The sequence below is a fragment of the Miniopterus schreibersii genome (assembly GCF_964146895.1).
Source record: "Miniopterus schreibersii genome assembly, chromosome: 20".
NCBI lineage: Eukaryota > Metazoa > Chordata > Mammalia > Chiroptera > Miniopteridae > Miniopterus > Miniopterus schreibersii.
In genome coordinates, this window is record NC_138122.1 from 8,173,351 (window position 1) to 8,187,574 (window position 14,224).

The 14,224-nt window shown below is 42.8% G+C and overlaps 1 protein-coding gene across 1 annotated transcript in view; it reads left to right on the plus strand.

The window, feature by feature from the left end:
- The first annotated feature begins 2,581 nt into the window (after positions 1 to 2,581).
- The window catches only part of PRDM10 (PR/SET domain 10), a 77,082-nt gene continuing 65,439 nt past the window's right edge, over positions 2,582 to 14,224 (plus strand). Inside the window, exon 1 of the mRNA XM_081123199.1 lies at positions 2,582 to 2,697. The gene's annotated coding sequence lies outside the window, so the exon portion shown is untranslated. The remainder of the gene's footprint in view (positions 2,698 to 14,224) is intronic.

Sequence of the window (14,224 nt, forward strand, 5' to 3'; positions counted from 1 at the left end):
GAGTCACCTGGCCGGAGCTAAGTGAAGATTAACAAGCAATGCTAAATATTGCTAAATATTTGTATTTTTTTTAGTTTTTAGATGTCTTTATTTATATCCACATAGGTACTTTTAATATAAATCCATAAATATGATAATAGGTATATATCCTGGATTTTATGTTTTTTTTTATACTGCAGTCTTTTTTTGGGGGCTTGGCACTCTCTTCCCCCGCTCCTGCCCTTCCATCTACATCACCCTGGTAACTGTCAGTATTTTTCCTCCATGCTCAACCATATGCACAACACATATGTGATATACATATATTTGCAAATGCACAGATACTTGCATATACATACGTTCACATACACATATAAAATACAGGAATTTTCTCATTCCTTGTTTTTCAGGAATAATATATTACACATGTGATGGTCAGTTATATGTGTCAACTTGTTTTACTCTATCAAACACTAACCTAGGTGAATTTTACTGTGTGTAAATTTAAAAATTAATTTACAGCCCTAGCTGGTTTGGCTCAGTGGTTAGAGTGTCCACCTGCAGACTGAAGAGTCCCGGGTTAGATTCCAGCCAAGGGCAGGTACCTTGGTTGCAGGCTCGATTTCTGGCCCGGTCGGGGTGCCTGCAGGAGGCAATCAATCTATGTCTCTCTCTCACATTGATGTTTTTTTTTTCCTCTCTCTCTCCCTTCCACTCTCTTTGAAAAAGCAATGGAAAAATATCCTTGGGTGAGAATAAAAAATATACATAATTTTATATAAAATGCAGATTTCTGAGGTTCACAGCAGACCTTCTGAATAAAAAACCTCTGGGGTGGCATCTCTCTGCAATATTTGTGTACTCTAAAGTCTTAGACCATTTCTCCAGGTCCCTGAAGGTAAGCTGGGCTCTCCAGTTCATATAGCACCATTCCTCATGGTAAGTTCCCCTTCTGGGTTCCTTGGTGTCATTTTTGGTCAGCAGACTTTAGCTAGGACCATCCCAATTCATCAGAGAGGATGCAATAATGTTAAATCTCAAAAATGAGGGAAGTTCTCTCCAGAGGCCAGGGGATAGAGGAATGGACCTGTCCAATCTCTGGCATTGTCTACTCCCAGCACTAAAAGGAAACATTACATAATGACTCTCTTAATCAATATCATCTTTCCTAAGGCTTCTGATTTCCATGTGTCCCTATATCCAGTGAAGAGCTAATAGCATCTCTTACTATAAATGCTGAGCTCTGCCTCATCGGGTCCCCATTTACACTTCTTCCCAATGAATTTCAACACGTGTTTACCGACAGGCTTTCATCCTAAGCCCAGTGCTGCCTGCACAGGGGTCTCTGCAAGAACAAGGCATGGTCTTGTTATAAAGTTGCTTACAAGGTAGTCAACCGTCTTGGAGTTTTAAAAATAGAATGTCCTCCCATTCTTTCAACTTTGTTTCCAGTTTTTTAAACAAACAAAACAGTTAAGAGCATATTGTTGAATGAATTTTACAGCCCCCCCCCCCTTTCTGTTCTCATCTTTTGCTTATACTTTCTTCTTTTTCTTGGTTAGCCAATAGTTCGGTAATTTTGTTTTATCATCAATTCTTCTATTCAAGTTCCGGTGTGCTAAATATTTTACAAGTAAATCTTATTTAATCTTCGAAATGACGTAGCCAGGTAGGTGTCACGGGAGGGAAAACTGCTCCTTGGAGGTGGAACGTTTCAGGGCCTCTTGGAGATCTAGTTGCCACTCCTACGAAAGGGAACGAGAGCTGGGTCTCCTGCTCCGAAGCCTGAGCTTTCCCCATGCACCCGGTTACCCCTCGACAAGGCAATTTTAAGGGGTGGTAGGATGTGGAAGCCCGAGGTACAGAAAGGGGTTAAATCACTGCTTAACCAATGTTGGATAATTTTTCATGTTTCCGAAAAATGTTTTCCTTTTTCAGAGTGGTAAGAGGAAAGGACAAGATGCAACGAGGCGCTGCGGGCCTGGCAGGGGCTAAACAGAGCGGGTCCGGGGGACGGAAGCGCCGTCGCCCCAGGAGCGCTGGGCCCGGGCCACACCCGGCGACGCCCGAGCCCGAGCCCGAGCCCGAGGCCGGGCAGCGGCGCGCAGGGCAGCACCGCCGCTTCAGGACACGTGGCGCCGCGGGCGCGGGGCGCCGGCTCGGAACCCGCCCCGCAGCCCAGGGCCGCCACCTGGGGCTCCGAGGCCGGTGCTTTCCCCGCCCCGGAGCCCGCGGGTCCCTCGGAGCCTCGGACCCTGAATCCGAAGAGTCGGCTCTCCTGATTGGCTGAGAGTACGAACGCAGGCCAGCCCTGCCTGAGACCCGCTCCGTGATTGGGCTTTAAAAAAACAGCAGAGCACGAAATAAAGAGGCCTGCAGTCATTGGGCCGCTGTGTGAATCTCCTTGCGCCTTCCCCGCCGACTGAATAAGCGTCTCGGGAATCTTCGTCGGGCGTCTTAAATCTGGGCCTGTCAGTTCGTCCCAGCGTTACTCGAATCTAGGCTGGGCAGGGGGTTTATAGAGTTCAACCAATCACAAAACGCCGAGCTCAGGTTGCCAGGCAGATTATGGTAATGAGGCCCCGCCTTTTATGCTGCTCCCACTCTGCGGCGGGAAGAACCACCTGGAGGTGGCGGGGGGGGGATTGATTTCCATCACCCCTAGGGAGAGAGGATCGGGGACCCGCTGATCTTCCAGCTCCCCTCACCCAACATCGTGTAAGTACCTAAAGGATTAAGGGGACCGGATAAGCCGGCGTCCAGAGTACCCCATGGACTGGGAGGGTGTTTCGTCTTTGCTTAGTCCCACCCAAAATGGCGCCAAGCTCTTTCCGCGTCTCAGAGCCCGGCCGGGGCCAACCGACCGCGGACCCGGGTGGGGGGGGAATTGGTGGTGGTGGTGGGGGGGAGAAATCCCGGCGGCACCGCCCGATGGTACAGTCCAGCCGGGGCTGGGACGCGGCACCTCGCTCGGGTGGGGGGGTCAAACCATCTGCACCTTCTTAGGGGAACAGGGCAAAAGCCCCTAGAGGAGTCCCTCCTGGCGCCGCGTCCTGCGATGGCCTCGGCGCCGCTTCGCCCCTGCCTGCCCCGCGCGCAGCCGCCTCCCTGCGACCCCCGAGTGGCTCGCACGCTCCGCCGGCCGCGCGCGCCTCTCCTCCCCTGCCCGCGTTGGTTGGGCCGGGACGGCAGTTGGGCGCCCGGCGCGCTCCTGCGGCGGCGGTTGGGCGGGCGCGCGGGTTGCTGCGGGGCGCCCGGGCGGTCTGGGTCGGGGGGCGGCGCGGGGGTGGCGGCGCGGCCGTGGCCCGGGGGCCGGGTGGGCAGCGGGCCCGCGCCATGGAGAGGGCTCCTTGGGGAGCGCCCTGCTTTGTCTTAGGAGGCCGCGCCGCCACCTGCCGCTGATGCCCGGGCCCCCGCGCCTTGTTTACAGGGGGCGTCCCTGGGGCCCGGGGAGGCCCCTTTGGAGGGGGCGTGGGACGGCGCGTTGCGGGTGGTCCCGGGAACGGCGGCCGGGCGGAGGCCGAGGTCCACCTGCGCTGCGTGGAGCGGGCCAAGGCGGCAGTCGGGGGCCTCCGGGGGGCCGGCCGCCGGTGGTGTCGTTGGCAGCCGACGCTCAGCTTGCACTGAGCACTCGTTAGTCTGTAGCCAGGTACCCGAAGTGGCGCGCGCGGAGCTGTGCGTGTGGCGGGCGCGCTCCGCCCGGCCCGGCGGGCGCGTGGCTCTCCGCGCTCAGTACTTGTGAGCACGAGGAGGGCGGCCCGGGCGGTGGCATCGAGGATCGCATGTGTGATGAGCCCCCCCCAGCTCAGTCCTGTGCCTGATTCTGTTCACATCTTGCCTGGCTTATCACCCCCCAAAGTTCTTTAAACTCTACACGGTACTGAACCTTCATTAAAAACAATCACTCGGGACTGTTTCGTGGCCTCTTTTTCTGACCCCCTCCTTTGTTCTAAGCTCCTGGGAAGCAGGAGGTATCGTGTCTATGTTTAGTACTCGCCTACCCACCCCTCCCGGCTCCACGGCAGCTTCTACGTGGATGCACCAGACTTCAGTGTTGCTGGAGAAGGAGAACTGAGAGAAAAACAAACAAACAGAAAGACCAAAACGGGTTGGTTGGAGCAAAGCCAAGTTGAAAGCAGTTGTTGATCCAACCCGGTATATTTAGAAAGTAACTTCTAGGTTTACTCTTTTAATAAATGTAGGCAAAATTTGCATAAAATGAACTATTTTAAAGTGAAAAATTGAGTAGTAGGGTTACATTTTAAAATTATGGACCAAGACATTGTCTTCACCTTGTGACTCCCCTGTACACGTTTATTCCTTGAGCACCCACTCTTGGCTCTGCGCTGTTTTGCAAGGGTGCTAAACTGCTGTTTTTCTAACTAAGCCATTTTTAGTTTAATGTTTGATACATGCTCCACCACAGATTAATGTTTGCGTCTATACATATCGTGCATGTGAATGCAGTGAATGTAATCGAGTATTACAGATGCAGCAAAGCCTGTCTTCAAGGGCTCTGGATGCTTTTTTACTTAGAGATTATTGTGGTATAAGGATAGCATATCAATCCAATATAATCATAAATTGATTGGCACTGCTTCAGTTTCCGCTTGTATAAATTAATTTTTTTTCTGATCACTGTAGAAAACATAGAAAATATAGAAACCATATAAAAAGTAAAAATTACCTAAAGTGCAATTACCAGAGATAACCTCTGCTGATATTTTGGTGTGCTTCAAATCTTATGTGTGCATAAAAACATTTTTACAAACTTGGAATTATGGTACATGGTTTTTATATCTTCTTTTTTTTTAATGTACCTGATGACTTAACTGATAATTTGCCATTTTCAGTAGTTTTCCCCATTAGTTCAAGGGGGTATCATGAGATCCTCTGAATTAAAAGAATTATAATATTTGATTCATTTTACCTTTTAAATGCACAGTCTTATGAGATAGGTTTCTGAGTAATGAGCAGAATTGTTCAAAGAGTTGAGAAACAGCTATAGTTTTGATTAATTTTACATTGTAAGCTCTGGGGAACTACATAATTTCATCCTGTAAAAATAGTAAACTATTAACCACCCTGTCACTGCAATGTGTTTGAATTGATTAGTTCTGGTTTGTTTTAAAACAGAAGGCTCGTGTACTTTGACCTATCCCCCACCGCACCTCCTTTCCAAAATGTGTGAGCACACCCTGTCCGGCAATTCATATGCTTTTTCACAAGCAGGATTTATTGATTACTGTTTACATTTATCATAGACACTTTGATAAATTTAAATTTATTGTAGTGAATGAGACTTTGGTCTGGCGTACAGTCAGTGGGTTAAGAAAGAACAAATGTTTACTGCAACCAAATCTTGGCAGAAGGGTTCTGTTCAAATTCTGGCAGGAAGGTGAGAGAGGAGCTTTTTCTGACTTTATTATTTTGGTTACTTTCTGTTGAAGCCTTCCTCTCCCTTTTCTGGCATTATACTGCTTGCATGATTTAGTCAAATCACTACTAGAGTATCTGGCCTCTGTCCTTTTATTATCAATGTCATAACTCTGGTTCAAGACTTCTGTGGAACATTCTGAACTGGCGCCTTTCCAGGTTATTTCCTACAGCTCCTGTGACATTGATATCTCACCGTTAGTTCTGAAACATTATTTCTGTTCCCTTTTCAAAGTCCTTCATTGGCTTCCCATTGCCCATACCCGTGTAGATTTTAAATTTGTTCAGGTTGTGGAAAGCACCTGGAAGTAGGTTTTTTTGGATTACTTTGAAATAGTGTAGAGAATTAGGGGTGGGGGGGGCAGGTGAGGAAATGGAAAGGCAGGGGGGAGGTTATGGATAATCCCAAGTCGTCACAACTATAGCAAGACTAGGTAAAATGTGAAAACAACCATTATAAAATCAGTACTGTTAAATAGTTATTTTTTGTTATTCATTTATTAGTTGAAGTCTCATTTTAACAGAATATTGGAACTAAATACTCCCTTTCTTTACCCATGCAACTGGTTGAAGTCCATAGCCTCTTTGCTGCTGTGATCTTGACAATAGCTGCCCCTTAGATCTGTGCTGTCTAATGCGGTCTATGGACCACTTGAAATATGGCTAGTGCTGTAGATATGAAATACATGCCAGATTTGAAATTTAGTATGAAAACCCCCCAAATATTTCTATTTCTAAAATATCAATTACATGTTGAAATAATATGTTGCAGATATTAAGTTAAATAAAATATATTACTGCAATTATTTTAGCCTGTTTTTTACGTTAAAGAAATGTGGCTACCAGAAAATTTAAAATTACATGTGGCCCTGGCTGGTGTGGCTCAGTTTGGGCATCGTCCTGCCCACCGAAAGGTTGCTGGTTGGATTCCCAGTTGTGGCACTTATCTGGGTTGGGGGCTTGATAGCTGGTTGCAGGTGGCGTAGGAGGCCGCCGATTGATGTTTCACTCTCTCAAGGCACCCGTCCTCCCTGTTTCAAGCTAAATTAAAAATAGAAACAAAATTACGTGTGGCTTGCATATGTGATTCGCATGAGCAGTGCAGCCTTAGACTTAGACTTGGTCTGGTAGGGGTGGATGTTCCCAAGTAGCACTGTCATCAGACAATTTTTTCACTTTTTGTTTTTATATTTATATTTGTTTTTGTATTTATCTTTTTGTTTCTTTAGTTTCTACGAACAGATACTGCTAATATGTAGATGGAGCTGATTACTTTAGTGCTATGTCAGCTTTCACAGAAGCATTATTATGCTTTTGCAAACACCTTAATCTTAAAACCACTTCCAGAAAATTGAGTTAACTTATTGAATTAATATATTCAATTAACCATTTGAACTTAAAATAATAAAATGACAGCTGTTGAGCACTTAATCCGTTAACAAAAAAGTTGAGCTAAGCATAAGCAACTAAATTTTCCCAAACTTGGCTTTTTACTTACTCATTGATTTTTATAATGTACTATTTTTCAAAGATTTAAGAAAGATTTCTGGGAGAAACTTACAATTGAGGAAAATCAGGGTCACAATTTTTTTCTCCTGTGATTTAAGAGAAGACCATAAGCCCTGAAGGAGAGGCTTAGTTGGTTGAGTGTCATCCTGTGCACCTAAAGGTTGCTGGTTTGATTCCCAGTCAGGGACACATACCTGGGTTTCGGGTTCCATCCCCCCCCGATCAGGGCACCCATGGAAGGAAACTGAGCCATGTTTCTCATATCACCCCCCAAGCATGGCCTTGGGTGAGGATTTAAAAAAAAAAAAAGACCACAATACTTTCTTTCTAAGTGTGGGACTCTTTGGACCAGCTTGTAGGACAACTGTCCTTTTAAACACGGTTCAGAGCCTACAGATAAAAATCATGTTTTTTCACACCTGTATTTGAAACATTGACAGTTTTGCCCTAACTGACCTTTGCAGATGTATTTCCTTTACAAGCCTCTGTGGAGCTTTGATACAATGTAGCACTTAACAGCAAGGGCTGTAGAGGCAAAGGAACCTAGACTCAGCTCAATTGACTGGCTTTGACCTTGGGCCCATTAGTTAACTTTGGTAAGCCCTAGTTTCTTTATCAAATCATAAACTAGTTTTGTTTTTTTTTTAATGCTCACCCAAGGATATTTTTTCCATTGCTTTTCAGAGAGAGTGGAAGAGAGAGAGAGAGAGAAAGAGAGAGAGGGAGAGACATCCATTGGTTGCCTCCTGCACACACCCTGACCAGCCGGGAATCGAGCCTGCAACTGTGGTACATGCACTTGACTGGAATCAAACCCGAGACCCTTCAGTCTGCTGGCCGATGCTCTAATCACTGAGCAAAACTGGCCAGGGCAGCTAGTTTCTTTATTAATGGGGATGATCATAGCACCAATCTCACAGGCGAGGTGGGAGAATGCTTGTTACATGCCCCAATAGTATAAATGGCTCCATAACAAAGCACGCAGTACCCAGGGGCTTGGTAATGTTTACTGACTTTTGGGCCCTCTGCTTCGGCCAAACCGGTCTTCGCATTGCCTCTACATCATTCGGGTTTCCCTTCATGTTTTCACGCCTCCGTTTCTTGAATGCTTGTTCCTCTGCCCACTCCTTTGTCCTACCGGAGTTCCGCCGCTAAAATCCCATCCATTCTCCTGGAGCAGTGGCTGGTAAACTTCTTTGTCAAGAACCAGGGAGTAAATATATGCGGCTTTGTGGGCAGCATGGTCCCTGTTGCAACCACTGCCCTCCACCCCTGGAGTATGAAAGCATGTCTGTGTTCCAGGTAAGCTTTATTTATGGACCCCCAACTTAAAGTAACATAACTTTCATGTGTGTCATGAAATATTCTTCTTTTGAGTCTTTTCAACTATTTTAAACGTAGAGACCATTCTTAGCTCACAGGCCATAAAAGAGCAGGTGTCTGGCTGCCCGCAGGCTGTGGCTTGCCAACCCCTGGACTAGAGCAAATGGAAAGCGCACCTTCCTCCCTGAGGCCCTGCTGACCATCCTACTCGAAAGGGATCACTTCTGTCTGTGAATGTCCTGCAGCATTTTTGTACTGCTTTGTTATAATAGTAACATTTATCGAGTGCTTAATTTGTGCCCTGTAGCAGTGATTTATGCCTATTTCTTGCTTCCTAAACATAAGTTCCTCAAAGCCATGGATAGTTTTTAGCCTCCCTCCTATAGAGTGACGTTTACTTACTTGCCTCTAAAATGTTTGGAGGGATAAAGGAGTGGGTACAATTAACTTAAGACATTCAAAGTGATTACTGAAGTCTTCTTTTTCAAAATTCTTATTTTTGTATGCGAATCCTGCCATTTTCTTAGTATTGCTGGAAGATTTCCAGGTCAATCTCCTGGGGGCTATTTTCAGTCTTGCGCAAACCACACTTACAGGCACCCTTATGATGTCCTTTTGATGGTGGGATAGCTGTAACTATTGCTTTCTGTTTGACTTTTAAGTGTGCTTTGTAAGGCACCTACTTTTGTTAAATCCTTGATGCAGGTCATTGGCAGAACAGTGTAGTAACTATGAATGAAAAAAAGGAGGCAGAAGTTTAGTGGATTATGTGAGAGTGGAGGGAACTAAGGCTGGGAGCAAGGCATTGGTATTTCTCAGTCTCAGGCAGGGTGTGTATATTTTCAGTCTCTTACCCTTTATTCATCTTCTCTTTCCTTCTTTTTCTCTTGAATTTCATGAATTGAAACTACTCTGGGTTTTATGTACGCCATAATTTGATTAGTAGGATCTATGATCAATAGATGTTTAGGACACTTGTTTATATGACCTAAGTTTTCTCAAGTATATTGAACCTGTTGAAATGACATATGACATAACTATAAAACTGTAACCCTAGATTTAAATCTGAATTGTTTAGCATTCATTGTGCTTTGATAAACATCGTTTCATTTAAAAATTTTGAGAATGTTTATTTATATATACTTATCCCAAAGTCTAGGTATCTTATCAAAATATATTTTAATACATTTAAAAAGTCATATCTTTTTTTGGATTCATGGTTTTTCAACTGTTGTAAGCTGTAGGAGGTATATTTTAAGTCTAACAAAATATGTATAAGACCTTTATAGAAAAAATTCTAAAGCTTTATTGAGTGCCTTTAAATTAAAACCTAAATAAATGGAGAGATACATTGGTTCAAGGATTGGAAGATTCAATATTGTAAGGTGTGTCAATTCTTTGGAACTGACTTATAAATTTAATGTGATCCCAGCAAATTAAAAAAAAAACTAGAGAAGCCAATCCTAACACTTCTGTCAAGGCCCAATAAGTGGCAAGACATTCTTGAAAAAGAAATCGAAATTGGGAAAACGTCTCTACTGGAAATCAGGAGGAGCTATAATAATTAAGGCAGTGTGATATTGGCATCAGGATAGACTAATAGGTCAATAGAACACCATTAGAAGTCCAGAGACAGTTCCACGCACTTCACACACTTGATCTATGACCCAGGAGGCATGGCAGATAAAAGGCAAAACAATTAACCTTTTAGAAGTTAATACAGGAGAATTTATTCCTGACCCCAGTATAGAGAAGAGTGTGTTAGATGAGATGTTATGTGTACTTGTAGAACACTAGGCAGGGTCCTGAATGGGCACTCCGGAAAAGGAGAAGTCCAGATGTCTAATGAACACACGGAAAGGTGTTCAGTCTTTTACTATTATTATTTTAAGTATTGTTGTTTGTTGATTTATTGATGATAACCATTCTGACAAGTGTGAGGTGATATCTCATTGTGGTTTTAATTTTGCATCTCTCTGATGTTTAGTGACGTTGAGCACCTTTTCGTAGGTCTGTTGACCATCTGTATGTCCTCTTTGGAGAACTGTCTATTCAGGTCCTCTGCCCATTTCTTAACTGGACTGTTTGTTTTTTTGGTGGTGAGTTTTATAAGTTCCTTATAAATTTTGGATATTAAGCCCTCATCAAATATATTGGCAAGTATGTTCTCCCATTCAGTGGGTTGTCTTTTCATTTTGTTGATGGTTTTCTTTGCTATGCAAAAACTTTTTAGTTTGATGTAGTCCCATTTGTTTATTTACTTATTTTTTTGTTTCCTTGCCTGAGGAAATATATTTAAAAAAAATACTAAGAAAAATGTTGAAGATTTTATTGCCTCTGTTCTAGAATTTTTATGGTTTTAGGTCTAACATTTAAGGCTTTAATCCATTTGGAGTTTATTCTTGTGAATGGTGTAAGGAAGTGGTCTAGTTTCATTTCTTGCACGTATCTGTCCAATTTTCCCGACACTATGTATTGAATAGATTGTCTTAACCCCATTGTATGTTTTTGCCTCGTTTGTCAAATATTAATTGACTATAAAGGCGTGGATTTATTTCTGGGATCTCTATTCTCTTCCATTGATCTATATGTCTGTTTTTATGCCAGTACCATACTATTTTGATTACTATGGCCTTGTAGTTTAGCTCGATATCAGGTAGCGTGATTCCTCCAACTTTGTTCTTCTTTCTCAAGATTGCTGTGTCAATTCAGGGTCTTTTGTGGTTCCACGTAAATTATTGGAATATTTGTTCTAGTTCTGTGAAATACGCTGTTGGTATCTTGATAGGAATTGCAGTGAATCTATAGATTGCTTTGGGTAGTATGGACATTTTAATTATGCTAATTCTTCCAATCCATGAACATGGTATGTGCTTCCACTTGTCTGTATCTTCTTCAGTTTCTTTCTTTGGTGTCTTTTAATGTTCTGAGCACATCTACTGAATACTTTAATATTCTATCTGTTTTTCAGTTCCTAAAACAATGCTGGGCACAGAGTAGGCATTTAATAAATATTGTTGTGTTTTTAAAAAATTAGTTGAATTTTTAAAACAGATATCCTTCATTATAAGTTTTTAGTTACTTCAACTCCCTGGTTATTGACTAGTTTACCCAATTCAGTCTGTTTGTGGTCTAGTAAATTATAACCTTCCCTGGTTCCTTTGAGATCAAGCCTAGCCTAGTGATTGCATCATCTGGTGGAAGACCAAGGGATTAGCAGCAGGTCCAAGGCAAGCTTGGGTTTTGGCAGCTTTGCCTAGAAGGAAAGCTGTGCAGCAGAGGAGGGAAAAGATATTTAAGCTCTGTAATAAAAAGAATTTGGGTTCAATTCATACATATCAGCACTATGAGAAGTAACAATTTTGGGTTGTTGTGAGGATTACTCAAGATATTTAACTATTTAGAGACATACCGGGTATTTAAATACGCAGTACAGCTCACAATGCCTGGCATGTGATAGGTGCTCAGTAAATGGCTGTAACTATTACTATTCCACTGTTTTTTTACTTAAGTAACATTGAATTTCCACAGTATGCATTTTATATTAGGTGAACTGTGATTATGCTGATTTTTAAAACAAAGAGCTGCATCTATTAGGGGATTCTCATTTTGTGGTCTCATTTAACTCCTTCACTGGATTTGCAAATGAATCCAGCCAACATTGTTGTAGTCTTCATCTGAATGAAATGGTCCAGCAAGTAATTGTTCGCAAAGAGTAGATAGGGCTGAGATTTCTAAGCAGAAACATGATGCCACTGTTGTGTCTCTCCTTATGGAAGAAAATGCTAATCACATAGTTTTAAAATTCTATCAATTGTAAGTTGAAATATACATGTTTTCGCCTGGCCGGGCGTGGCTCAGCAGTTGAGCGTCGACCTAGGATCCAGGCGATCGGGGTTCGATTCCCGGTCAGGGCACATGCCCGGTTGCTGGCTCGATCAGTGACTCTCTCATCATTGATGTTTCTACCTCTCTCTCTCCCCCTCCTTTCCTCTCTCTGAAATCAATAAAGATCTATTTAAAAAAAAAAAAAAAGAAATATACATGTTTTCTACTGAAATACATCAGTTGAGAGAACACTTGCCTACATTTAAGAGATACTTATTCCCGAATCAATCATTTAATAATGAAAATGTATTAAAAATGTCTCCTAATTGGAAATTAGACTTTTCTGGATAAAATACCTTCACGATCTAATACTTAGCCTGTGGTGATCATAATTTAAATAGTTATTAACATTTGTAATGCTCTCTATATCAGTGATTTTCAACCGGTGTGCTGCAAGAATTTTTATTTTATTTATTTATTTTATATATCTTTATTGATTTCAGAGAGAGGGAAGGAGAGGGAGAGAGAGAGATAGAAACATCAATGATGAGAGAGTCATTGATCGAACCCACACCCTGGGCATGTGCCCTGACCAGGAATCGAACCCCGATCGCCTGGATCCTAGGTCAATGCTCAACTGCTGAGCCACGCCCGGCCGGGCTGCAAGAATTTTTAAAACATGAAATACCTGACTGTTTAGTCAGGGGCACTGACCTCTTTTCCCTCAGATTGTCAAATACAAAAATGACAACAGCAAACACAACAATAACCATTCAGTGTGAATCAACCAAAATTATACCTATCTTTTTTGTCAGATCAGCAAAAAAATATCATCTATTTTTTGGTGTGTTGCAGAATTGTAATAATTAGTTTATGTGTGCCGTGAGATGAGAAAGGCTGTAAATCACTGCTCTGTACCATTGTAGTACACTGTTACAAACACCCACTGTAGCTCAACACTGAGCCTGCAGATCAGGTAACACAGGTGGTATTCCAGTTGTCGAGATAAAGAACTTTTACTTGCTTTCACATCCAATATTTTCCTGCTCTGTACTGAGAAAACATTTTAAGAAACGTTCTGGCTTGCAGAAGATAGCTCCGAATATTAGACTAGTGGATGCTGGCCTGCTACAGCAGTTTTATTAAGACAGAAGAGGTTGAATTTAGATTACAAATCTTAATTATATTCCAGTAAGTTAGAGTTTTTAATGAAGGTGATAATAACTGCCTCCCTCGGCTCACCATCTTATTAATCAAATGCTTGTTTTCGACAGTTCTGTGTTTCATATTTTACTTTGCAACCAACGGACTGAGGTAGAGGAATGAGAGTTGGACAGTGAACAGAAGGTGAAGCCCACATTGCCCTGTTCACAGGGGGAGTGAGCGCGATATGAAGGGAATCACTTCAAACCAGGATCAGTTTGCTCTTTAGTCCTGGGTCAGTGCCATGATTCAGTCTCTTGACTAAAAGGCTGTGTGTGTTTCAGGAGCCTGAGGTAGAGTGAACATGTACTTACACTGTTTTCTCTTGTATTATATGTGTAGTGTTACATTTTGAAAATTGCGCTCTAGAATAATTTCCTCTAAGCAATTTTAATATTGTTTTCTCCAGTTAAAACATTTGAAAGCACTTGAATGTACTGAGGAAACAGTTTATACTTGATTAAGATTACGCTTCAGTATGTTATCCAGGATTTCATACTAACAGGTTGTATTTGTGATGGTCAAGAGTCACAGCCACCCAGACCCACCTATACGAAAGGCTCCCAGGGCCCTGGAAGACCCACCTGCAGTCTCCTATTTAGTTACTGCAATTGCTAGTTCAAGAAAAGAGCCTGAGATATGCGGGCCAGATAGCTTTCTGCGTGCAGGTGTGCCAGGTCCACAGACTGTACCGGTACCCCTGCCGTTTGTCTTGCAAACGAACGCCACTGTTCAAAAGGTAACTGGAGAGGACTGCACTGGGAGCTATGTAAATCTGGCTTTCATAGTCAAAAAACATGGATACTCCATATTATTTGATGAGTCATTTGTATCAGTCTTCCAGTTTTCAGATGTTCTTCAGAAACCCATATCTACATATAAAGCTTATTTAAAATATTCCTGATAAGTATATGGAATAGATTTCCTTGTTATCATGTGGTGACGG